Below are 12,163 nucleotides of genomic sequence, written 5' to 3'. Positions count from 1 at the left end.
TTTCATTTTTTATTGTTTTATTTTTGAGTTATTTAGCTTGTGCTTTGCAATCTCAGCAATGCGGTTGCTAGGGTCCAGATTACCCTAGCAACCATGCATTGATTTGAATAAGAGACTGGAATATGAATAAGGGAGGCCTGAATAGAAAGATGAGTAATAAAAAGTAGCAATAACAATACATTTGTAGCCTTACAGAGCATTTGTTTTTAGATGGAGTCAGTGTCCCCATGTGAAAGCTGAAAATATTTAGAAAAAGAAGGCAAATAATTAAACTATGAAAAATAATCAATGAAAACTAACTGAAAAGTTTCCATTCTATAACATTAAATTTTAACTTAAAGGGGACCCGTCACCCACACCTGAAAATCTGTATAATAAAAGTCCTTTTAAAATGAATCATGAAACCCAAATTATTTTTTTTATTAAACAACTATACTGGTTATAACTCATTTAAAACTCTCAGCTGTCAATCATATATTGCCTGCCCCTCCTCTATTCCTTAGGCATAGAGGCGGGGCAGTCAGTTACTTTCACTTTCAATTAGGGATGCACCGAATCCAAGATTCGGTTCGGGATTCGGACAGGATTCGGATTCAGCCTAATCCTTCTGCCCGTCTGAACCAAAGCCTAATTTACATATGCAAATTAGGGGCGTGAAGAGAAATTGCCTTTTTGTAACAAGGAAGTAGAAAACGTTTTCCCCGTCCCACCACAAATTTGCATATGCAAATTAGGAACTGGGTCAGTATTCGGCTGAATCTTTCGAGAAGTATTCGGGGGTTCGGCCGAATCCAAAACAGTGGATTCGGTGCATCCCTACTTTCCATTCTGCAATTTCTAGATGTCGCTGCAATCTCCAACATTTAATTTAGTAGCCAGTGCTTGGGCATCAGGTCCCCCATTTTGGTGCATAAACAAGATTTTGGCATGGTCTAAAGCTTGCCTTAATAACAGTGTCCACAAAATGGCTGCTGCCTGTTTCATGTGATTGTGAATTCGAAGTCTAAAAGAAACAAGATTTACGTTTTTTTTTTTTTGTGTAAATTAAGTTTATGTTGCTTGACTCACAACATAAAACAGGATTTGGAATTATTTTTTATGGTGACAGGTCTCCTTTAAAGGTGAACCACCCCTTTAAGGAGATGGGCAGGCTAAAATCCCCCTGATTGGCTGCAAGTGCTAACTGGTCTCTGAAACACAAGGGCCATGTTTATTTATTGGTGATGCTCTCCATTTAAAATAGGTGCGCAGCAGTGTTGCCGAGCATCCTTGAAGGGTCCTCATAGGCCCAGCAAAATAAAATTGTTGTGATAACATTCGCCTGGAATGGTCACCGATTCTGCACTTGTGAAATAATTGTCCCCATGTTTAGAATGCACAATATTTGTATATAAAAGGGAGCTGTATTTTCACTGGGCCCACTTCACAAATATGTCTCAGTTGAACTCCGTAGGACAAGTGGATGAGGGCTTGGATTAGAAAGAAGATAGAATGTTTAAAAATGTGTTCTGCCTATATTGTTTTAAAAAAAGGAAAAACAATCACTGTAATCACTGTGTCTCCGTTTTACAGATGAGGAGGAGTCCATTTCACAGGGTTGTTTTAGGGTCGCCCAGCGACAAATCTCCTCGTCTTTGCGTCAACTAATCCCCCCCAAACTGCCTCCCGCCAACTAGAATGCAAATCACCAGCTGGATGGCACTCTGAGCGCTTCGTTTTCCGGTTGCCCGAAGTTTCCTAATTTGGGGCGACTTCGGAAAACCAATCTCTCCAAGTGCCATCCCGCCGGCGATTTACATTCTGGCGACTAATCGCCCCGAATCTCAGCGCCTGCCCTGACCCTAAGAACGCCACAACTGATTTAAAGTACTCCGACTTCCCTTTATTACAGATAGGCAGGAGGCATTTTGGAAACAATATCATTGGGCCCGTGTTGAACTATGTGCTTTTTTTTTATTTTATTTAAAGCAAAGCTTTTTTACATATTCAGGCTAGAATAAATAGTATGTTTAGTGAAAATGATTGTTTTCATTTTTGGTGTTATTGACATTTTTTAACCCAGCCTGTCCTGTATCCATGCCCTTTTGTTTGGTCATGTGTTCTGGACAAGTTTAGCACAGCTGAGAGACTAGTTAAACGTTCCTTGTCCTTTAACAAAGAAGTAGACTAGAAATGTTGTACATGATGTTTTGTGCTTCTGTACCAGCCCAAGGCAACCACAGCCCTTTAGCAGTAAAGATCTGTGTCTCCAAAGATGCCCCAGTAGCTCCCCATCTTCTTTTCTGCTGATTCACTGCACATGCTCTGTGCTGCTGTCACTTACTGAGCTTAGGGACCCACTCACAATATACAGTACACATAGAATAGAAATGTCACAATATAAGGCTGATTAGTAATTAATACAGATAATTACTACATGGCAGCACAGAAACCAGTGCAATTAGCATCAGAATTTAATAATCAGCAAACCTGTAGCATCAGCTTATATTACAGCCAGGGAAGCTCATTTTCTGCTGGATAATTAGTGACGAGCCCTAAGCTTAGCTTCTCAACAGCCAATCAGAGCCCACTGAGCATGTGAGTGTCACAGACACTTTCCAAGATGGTGACCCCCTGTGACAAGTTTGAAGTCCTGGATCATTGCTGCTATTGACAAGCTCAAACTTTAGGCTGGTATATAAAACATTGCATTTTTAGCCCTATTCACTTTAATGGTTTAGTTCTCATTTAAAGGCCAATTATACCTCCAGTTGTTTTACCTTTGTATGTTTAAATAATAAGAGGTTAATGTATTTTTTTTATTGTATTTGGCACTTATCCATGCTGCCACAATTTTCTTATGACGTACAACCTATAGCTGAGTCATAACCCTTCCCATGAAGCCTAAATGGACATGGCCTAGCAACATAAAGGGTTGCTAATTCTCTGGGTGTCCATGGGGCATTATCAAAGGATAAGTAAACCTTTAAAATAAGAGTGTAAAATTGACGAGGGGGCTATTCTAAGCACTTTTGCATCATACATTCATTTTTTTTTTTTTCCATTTCAAGATATTAAAGGATACATGTACTGTTAATATGAATGAATTTTGTTACAACAGCTCCACCTGCTGGTCATTTTCCCACCAGTCTGACCACCAAGTAGTCAAGGAAGTTGTCAGGAGAAAGAAAGAGGCTGCTCTGATGTTCTTCTGGTTAGGAAAATAATTAGAAACCTTTCTCACATCTTTCCTAAGCAGAAGAACATCAGAGCAGCTTCTTTCTTTCTTTCTTTCTCCTGAAAACTTCCTTGACTACTTGGTGGACAGACTGGTGGGAAAATGACCAGCAGGTGGCGCTGTTGTAAAGAAAGTCATTCATATTAACTGTACATGTATCCTTTAATATCTTGAAATTAAAAAATAATGTACAGTGCAAAAGTTCTTAGAATAGCTCCCTCATTCATTTTACATTCTATTATTTTAAACTTATCTTATAAAGGTTTATGTCTGAAATCACAGTAGTCCTTTTTACTATTAATCAGTACTGACCATGATACTGACCATAAACCTTGTATTACCCTGAGACCCAATAACTTGCATGGATGTAACCACTCCAGCGCCCATTATGTGCTACATAAAGTTGGGTATATTTTCTATTCTCTTAAGGCTTCACTTTACACCAGGGATTGAGTTGCCCTTTAAAGGATCTGTAACCCCAAAAAAAATGTTTGCTTGATGCCTTCTAATTCACTCTGCGCAAAGAGATTTTTTTTTTTAGAGGCGGCCACGCTTGTCTTTAGGGCAATGGCACATGTAAAGCTTCTCGGCCAGTGTATTTCAGATAGATCCCTCTCAATGCCACCTGCTATTTGGATAAGTAGAAACCACTTGTCATCACTCATGACGGCAGTTTGTGGCCCATAAATGCACATACGGTGGCAGGGAAACATGGCTGCTGATGGCCTTAGGGTGCACTTCAGAACGTTGTTAAGTTTTTGGTGCTCTTTATAAGTGTATATAAAGTATTTTCACTTTGATTTAGTCATTTGTTATGGTTATTTCCTTAAGGTTTATTATATGTAGCCATCGGGGAGAGGCAGTAACAGCTTTGACATCCAACAGTGTCACCTGCTATCATTAAAGGAGAAGGAATATCGTTTTACTATTGGGGTGCCAAAAGTTACGCACCCCCAAGTGACTACTTTTACTTACCTGACCCCCCGGGACGGTGTTTCTATCAGCAGAAAATCTGAAAACCAAAGAAGCAGGAAGAGGATCTCTCCGTGGGGTTCTTCTAGTGAGCTCCACCGAGAGATCCCCTTCCGGCTAATTTGGTTTTCAAATTTCCCAGGGCAGACACATGCGCAGTAGAACGAAATAGCCGGAAATTGTAAAATGCTATTCCTTCTCCTTTAATGGAACAAATAATTCTGCTATAGGATTATAGCCGTGATCCCAAACCAGTGGCTCATGAGCACCATGTTGCTCTCCAACGCCTTGGATGTTGCTCCCAGTGGCCTCAAAGCAGGAGCTTATTTTTGAATTCCAGGCTTGGAGGCAAGTTTTAGTTGCATAAAAACCAGCTGTACTGCCAAACAGAGTCTCCTGTAGGCTGCCAGTCCACATTGGGACTACCAGTAGCCAATCACGGCCCTTATTTGGTACCACCTGTGAACCGTTTTTATGCTTGTGTTGCTCCCCAACTCTTTTTACATCACGGGTAAAAAAAGGTTGTGGACCCCTGGATTATAGGATCCGTATCCAACTGTAGTGCAACGTCCAGGAGCTGTAGGACTGTGGGTTGGACCTACCTCCTGAATAACTTTTATATTGTAGTTTAGGAGATTTTGAAGTAGTTTTGTTATTCTCTAGTGACGAGCCAAGGCTACCTAATGGACACGTTGATATCAAACAACGTTTTTCTGTGTTTTCTTTTTGTGACTGTCGTCATTTGCTCCTTATAGATAGATCTTAATCATGGTAGGATGTTTCTGTAAATCTGAATGTAGATAAACTGGGTTATGGAACAAAAGGTGCAACGTTTTCTACAAGTCTTATTACCTACATCAGTCAATCACCAAGGAGCATTTAGTGTCAGGGCACACAGGCAGATTCGGGGAGATTCTTCGGGGCGACTAATCTCCACAAACTGCCTCACCCCCGGCTAGGATGTAAATCACCCATGGGATGGCACTTGGAGCGATTCATTTTCCTCACGAGGAAACTTCAGGCGACTTTGGAAAACTAATCGATCAGAGTGCCATCCCGCTGGCGATTTACATTTTAGCCGGGGGGGGAGGCAGTTCGGGGAGATTAGTCGCCCCGAAGAAGAGATTTGGAGACTAATCTCCCCAAATCTGCCGATGTGCCCTGAACCTTACTGGTTAAAAGCAAATATCCTACTGGTTGCTGGGTTGTTGCACTTGGGCAAACTTTGTGCCTTTTTATTACACAGGGGGGTACGTGGATGGCCTTAATCTGCCGTATTGGAGACCATTTCCACACGAAAAAGAACAAAAATGTGATGTCAAACAGAGCTTTTATAAGACAATTCTGCTACTCTGATGTGTCATCGTCTGGCCCTTAGGATTGTTTTTTTCATTGTAATCTATACATTCTACCATTGAGCATTTTAGCTCATGACTAAAGCCTATTTATCAAAAAAAAATGGCGGGCCTAATGTCCAAAATAATCCCTTTTCAGCCTTCTCTTAATCTGCCTGTAATTCAGTTTGGTCAGGCTTTTAGTAGGAGGTCGTATATATTTATTAGGATGGTCAAACATTGGCCAATAAAACTAACCTTTCAGACCCTGTTGGCCCATGTGTGGGTCTCAATCAATTGACTGTCCAACCAAGTATCTATTGGGGAAGTTTTGAAATTCAAAAAAGATCAAATTGGGCTGTGATTTGCTTGTTGGTGTGAGCAGATCTTACTGGGATTGGTTAGCTTTACCTGATTGACTATAATAGAAAGGGAAGGGCGTTGCTTTGGGTTACAAGACCCCTGTTACTATATAACCTCAGACTAGAGGCCGAATGGTGGAATATCAGACTCCCACATGCCACTAAGTAGGTAGTATTTATCACTCGCGTCTCCTTATCCGACTTCTTCCACCCCTGAGCAGGTAGCAGTATTTTTATGTAGGATGTTTTCCTATGGTTTATAAGACTCTGGATGAGATGAAGTTCTGTTGTGAGGATGTTGGAATGCCATCATGCCAAAACATTTTTGTTATTGCCTTTATGGCTCGTAAGGACAACACCGCCGACTTTTAGCAACCTCCTGTACCTTCATTAAACACAACTGCCATGGGGAAAATACTTTTTTTTGGGGGGGGGGGGTTCTTTTGTTCACTGGATGACGTGTAACAATGTAAATAACACGTTTAAAGGTGATAAAACACTTTTATTTAAACACGTCCGTCTCGCTTGTTTTTATTTGCATGATATTGATTCATCGGACACGGGTTTTGCAGTATAATATGAATTATTAAAGGGGAAATGGACCCAATAGGTTACCTCTAAAAACGCTGACTTCTACACCTACCACGAGGGATGGCACTTTAATATACAAATATATATGTAGTGTTATAGACCCTTTACAGGAGAAGGAAAGCTACCAAAGCAGTTTATTGGCAATCGATAGTGCAAGCTATAACACTATATTTATTCTGAAGAATGTTTTACCATACCTAAGTAAACCGCTCTAGTAGCTCTCTGTTTATTTAGGATAGCAGCTGCCATATTAGCTTGCTGTGACATCATTTCCTGCCTGAGTCTCATAGCGCTAGGCTCAGATTACAGCAGGAAAGGGAGGGAGAGAGGAGCAAACTGAGCATGCTCAAGCCCTAGCCCTGGAGGTTTAAGCTGAAAACAGGAAGTCTGATACAGAAGCCCATGAGTACACAATAGAAGGAAAGAAATGCTGTGTTTCTTTTGACAGGGGACTCAGAGCAACATTACTTTTAGGCCTTACTGGTATATTTATATAGACCTTTCTGATGAAGCTTACTTAGTTTTTTAGCACAGGGACGAGAAGGCTCCTTTGGAGGATTCTGCAAGGAGTAGGTACAAGGGAGTTTGAATACCTTTGTTTTGGTATGACAGTGTGTGGCTGTTGGTCTGGTTGCAGTGAGATTGATCATAGAATATTCCAGGAAGGAACTGATGAGAAAGACCGCCCCAAGGAGAGTGGGGAGAAGTAAATCTGACTGTATGGTTCCTATACCCATACAAGCTTTGTGGCCCTTTTGATTGGTTCTCCCACCAGGCATGTGATTTGTTAAACAAACCATATTATAGTCTCATTCCCAAACCAAGGGTATTCTTCTAAAGCTGCTCCTCCTCGTGCCCTTCCACTAGATGCTGGGACATTGTTTGTGGCAGTTGCTCCCATTCAGTCAAGAAATATCAATGAGGTTGGGGATTGGGCCTGGATCACACTGGGGGTTCCATTTGGTTGGGGGGGGGGGTAAGGGCTTTGTGCAGTCAGGTTCTTCCACCCTAATCTCAGCAAACCTATTCTGTATAGACTTGAATATGCACATGAGGGGGTTATTATAGTGCTGAAACTAAATTGTTGCCACAAAGTGGGAAGAGCAGAATAGTCAATAATGTCACTGTGCTCTAACCTTAAACTTTGCTTTCAGCTGAACCAGGACCTGGCCCAAAACCATAGAAATCAGCCCCTGGACATCATTCCTCCTCCACTAAATATTACCATCTCCATTTATTGTAGTAGTGTAGGCTGGTCGTGCTCTCCTGGCATCTGCCACATAGTCAGACCAAAACAGTCAGACTGCCAGATGAATGTAGATAGATAGACTGGATAGAGAGATAGATAGAGATCGATAGATAGATAGATATGATAGATAGATAATGATAGATAATGATAGATAGATAGATAATGATAGATAGATAATGATAGATAGATAATGACAGATAATGATAGATGGATAATGATAGATGGATAATGATAGATGGATAATGATAGATGGATAATGATAGATGGATAATGATAGATGGATAATGATAGATGGATAATGATAGATAGATATAATGATAGATAGATAGATATAATGATAGATAGATAATGATAGATAGATAGATAGATAATGATTGATAATGATAGATACATAGATAGATAATGATAGATAGATAGATAATGATAGATAGATAATGATAGATAGATAATGATAGATGGATAATGACAGATAATGATAGATGGATAATGATAGATGGATAATGATAGATGGATAGATAGATAGATATAATGATAGATAGATAATGATAGATAGATAGATAGATAGATAGATAATGATTGATAATGATAGATAGATAGATAGATAGATAGATAGATAGATAGATAGATAATGATAGATAGATAGATAGATAGATAATGATAGATAGATAGATATGATAGATAGATAATGATAGATGGATAATGATAGATGGATAATGACAGATAATGATAGATGGATAATGATAGATGGATAATGACAGATAATGATAGATGGATAATGATAGATGGATAATGATAGATGGATAATGATAGATATAATGATAGATATAATGATAGATAGATAGATAGATAGATAATGATTGATAATGATAGATAGATAGATAGATAGATAATGATAGATAGATAGATAATGATAGATAGATAATGATAGATAGATAGATAATGATAGATAGATAATGATAGATGGATAATGATGGATAGATAATGATAGATGGATAATGACAGATAATGATAGATGGATAATGATAGATGGATAATGATAGATGGATAGATAGATAGATAGATATAATGATATATAGATAATGATAGATAGATAATGATTGATAATGATAGATAGATAGATAGATAATGATAGATAGATAGATAATGATAGATAATGATAGATAGATAGATAATGATAGATAGATAGATGATAGATAATGATAGATAGATAGATAATGATAGATTGATAGATAGATAATGATAGATTGATAGATAGATAATGATAGATAGATAATGATAGATTGATAGATAGATAATGATAGATAGATGATAGATAGATGATAGATGATAGATAGATAGATAATGATAGATAGATAATGATAGATAGATAGATAATGATAGATAGATAGATAGATAATGATAGATAGATAGATAGATAATGATAGATAGATAGATAGATAGATAGATAGATAGATAATGATAGATAGATAATGATAGATAGATAGATAGATAATGATAGATAGATAGATAATGATAGATAGATAGATAGATAGATAGATAGATAGATAGATAGATAGATAGATAGATAATGATAGATAGATAATGATAGATAGATAATGATAGATAGATAGATAGATAATGATAGATAGATAGATAATGATAGATAGATAGATAGATAGATATAGATAGATAGATAATGATAGATAGATAGATAATGATAGATAGATAATGATAGATAGATTGATTGATAGATAAAGATAGATAGATTGATAGATGATAGATAGATAATGATAGATAGATAATGATAGATAGATTGATTGATAGATAATGATAGATAAAGATAGATAGATGATAGATAGATAATGATAGATAGATAGATAATGATAGATAATGATAGATGATAGATAATGATAGATAATGATAGATAGATAGATAGATAATGATAGATAGATAATGATAGATTGATAGATAGATAATGATAGATAGATAATGATAGATTGATAGATAGATAATGATAGATTGATAGATAGATAATGATAGATAGATAATGATAGATTGATAGATAGATAATGATAGATAGATAATGATAGATTGATAGATAGATAATGATAGATAGATAATGATATATAGATAGATAGATAGATGATAGATAATGATATATAGATAGATAGATAGATAGATAGATAGATAGATAGATAGATAGATAGATAGATAGATAATGATAGCTATACAGGATTGATAGATGATTGGTAGGTAGATAGATGGATAGACATTTGGACAATGTAATGCAGTGTTTGCTATGGCAATACGTACTTCTACTTTCCGTACACATATTTGTGTGTGTTTTTTATACATAACCTTTATCAGGAGTGAGGGTTAAAAAGCCCTAAGGTCCTTGTCCAGTGTCCCTCTCCTCTGTGTCCCAGGCACTGGCCAGTCTCCCTGACGCCCCGGCTACTAGCGGCGCCACTGCTGTTTGCTGTGTTTGAACTTTACCTCTGTCTCCTTTCTCTGTCACAACATGTTGAAATCGCTGGGAAATGACAAGAGCCGGGGAATACACAAGCCCTCCTCTCTGACGTGCAGTCCATTCATAACTGCTTGCTGTACTATGTGCTGATTTATTGATTCTCATGTACAAAACGCCACAAACCCATTGTTTCTATGGAAAATTTAAGTAGCGCTGGCTAAAGCCATCCAACCATTATATCTTGCTCTATACTGGAATCATCCAATCTCTCCCTCGCCTTGTTCCATTGTGGAGTGAAGGATTCTGGGACATGAAGTCTCTCTGCTTGCCATAGTGGGTGGTGCGTAGAAAGCCATGAAGTTTCCGATTTCTTTTTTCGCCACCAAATGCAGGCGAATACAGGTAGAAAATCGCTCAGGCGAACATGGCTGCCGTGAACTCAACAGGAGAGGAATTGCACGGAATGGCTTCCTTTCAATCTGGGCAGTGTCTTAAAAAGATGTTACTGGGCCCTACTGTAAATTAATTTGAGGGCCCCCAACATATACAGAGGTTGAACTGTTTTATCAATATATGTTGAAATTGTTCATTAATGTGGGCCTCATGGGGCTCCTGTACCTCCTGGGACCACTGCAGCCGCAGGGTCTGCTTCCTCTGTAGTTACGCCCTTAACCTGGGCAATCTGTGTAAAAAGCTTGTGTCAAAAAACAAATTTTTCCCTTTAAACCTGTAACAGTACAAACCTGTTCCCCATTAGGCTTAAAGGCACACACACCTTTTTCTATTGGAGGCAGCCATATTGGTTAATAGCTATTATGATCTTCCAATATGTAGAGAACATTCATTTGATAAATACCCTCAGATACACATCAAATATTGCTTAAATCAGGCTTTTTTTTCCCGTGAGCCGCATTCAAAGGTAAATAAAAGTTGGAGAGCAACATAAGTATGCAAAAAGTTCACGGGGGTGCCAATTATGGACTGTGATTGACTATTAGTAGTCACATGGACTGTTAGCCTATAAGAGACTGTTTTACAGTACATCTGGTTTTTATGCAACCAAAATTGTCCCTCAAGCCTGGAATTCAAAAATAAGCTCCTGCCTTGAGGCCACTGGGAGGAACATCCAAGGGGTTGGTGAGTAACATGTTGCTCATGATCCACTGGTTGGAGGCCACTGGCTTAGATAATAGATAGGAAACTAGTACAACAACTATCTAGTACTAAATCTGTACAGTTAAGGAATACGTTATCCAGAAACCCATTATCCGGAAAGCTCCAAATTACAGAAAGGCCGTTTGCAAAAGACTCCATTATAATCAAATAATCCACATTTTTAAAAACTATTTCCTTGTTCTCTGTAATAATAAAACAGTCGCTTGTACTTGATCCCAAACTAAGATATAATTAATCCTTATTGGAAGCAAAACCAGCCTATTGGGCTTATTTCATGTTTACATGATTTTCTAGTAGACTTAAGATACAAATTATGGAAAGATACGTTAAATGTAAAACCCCAGGTCCTGAGCATTCTGGATACTAGGTCCCATACCTATACTATAATCATCATCGAAGTATTAAAGAGATATGATATGCACTTTGACACATACCCACAAAGATCCTTTCTCTGGTTGAGGCCCTGGGTTTTTTTTTCTGCTCTGCCAAGAGGACTATCGCCTTCAAAACACAAATACCATAACTTTTTCTTGAAGTACTTCCTGGTATTCTCCCTCCATAACTTGCCTTAGGAAAGTAGCCATAGGCTCTAGCCACAATACCAACCCAGTCATCCAACATCTTTCTACCTGTTGTGGTTTTGTGCCATGATGCTTTGGTTTTTCAGATAATTGTGTAGACTACAATTCCAAATGACTGAGCATTCGCAATCATGGTTAGACAGGGGTTGTGAGATATCAGACGGTGGTGTTGAGTTATGGCGGCAAATCTATGGTGTTCTGGATAAACTAATTAGAATCTCTAGACATTGGA

Source organism: Xenopus laevis, chromosome 7L (assembly GCF_017654675.1).
Source record: "Xenopus laevis strain J_2021 chromosome 7L, Xenopus_laevis_v10.1, whole genome shotgun sequence".
Lineage (NCBI taxonomy): Eukaryota > Metazoa > Chordata > Amphibia > Anura > Pipidae > Xenopus > Xenopus laevis.
Note: the sequence above shows the minus strand (reverse complement) of the source record.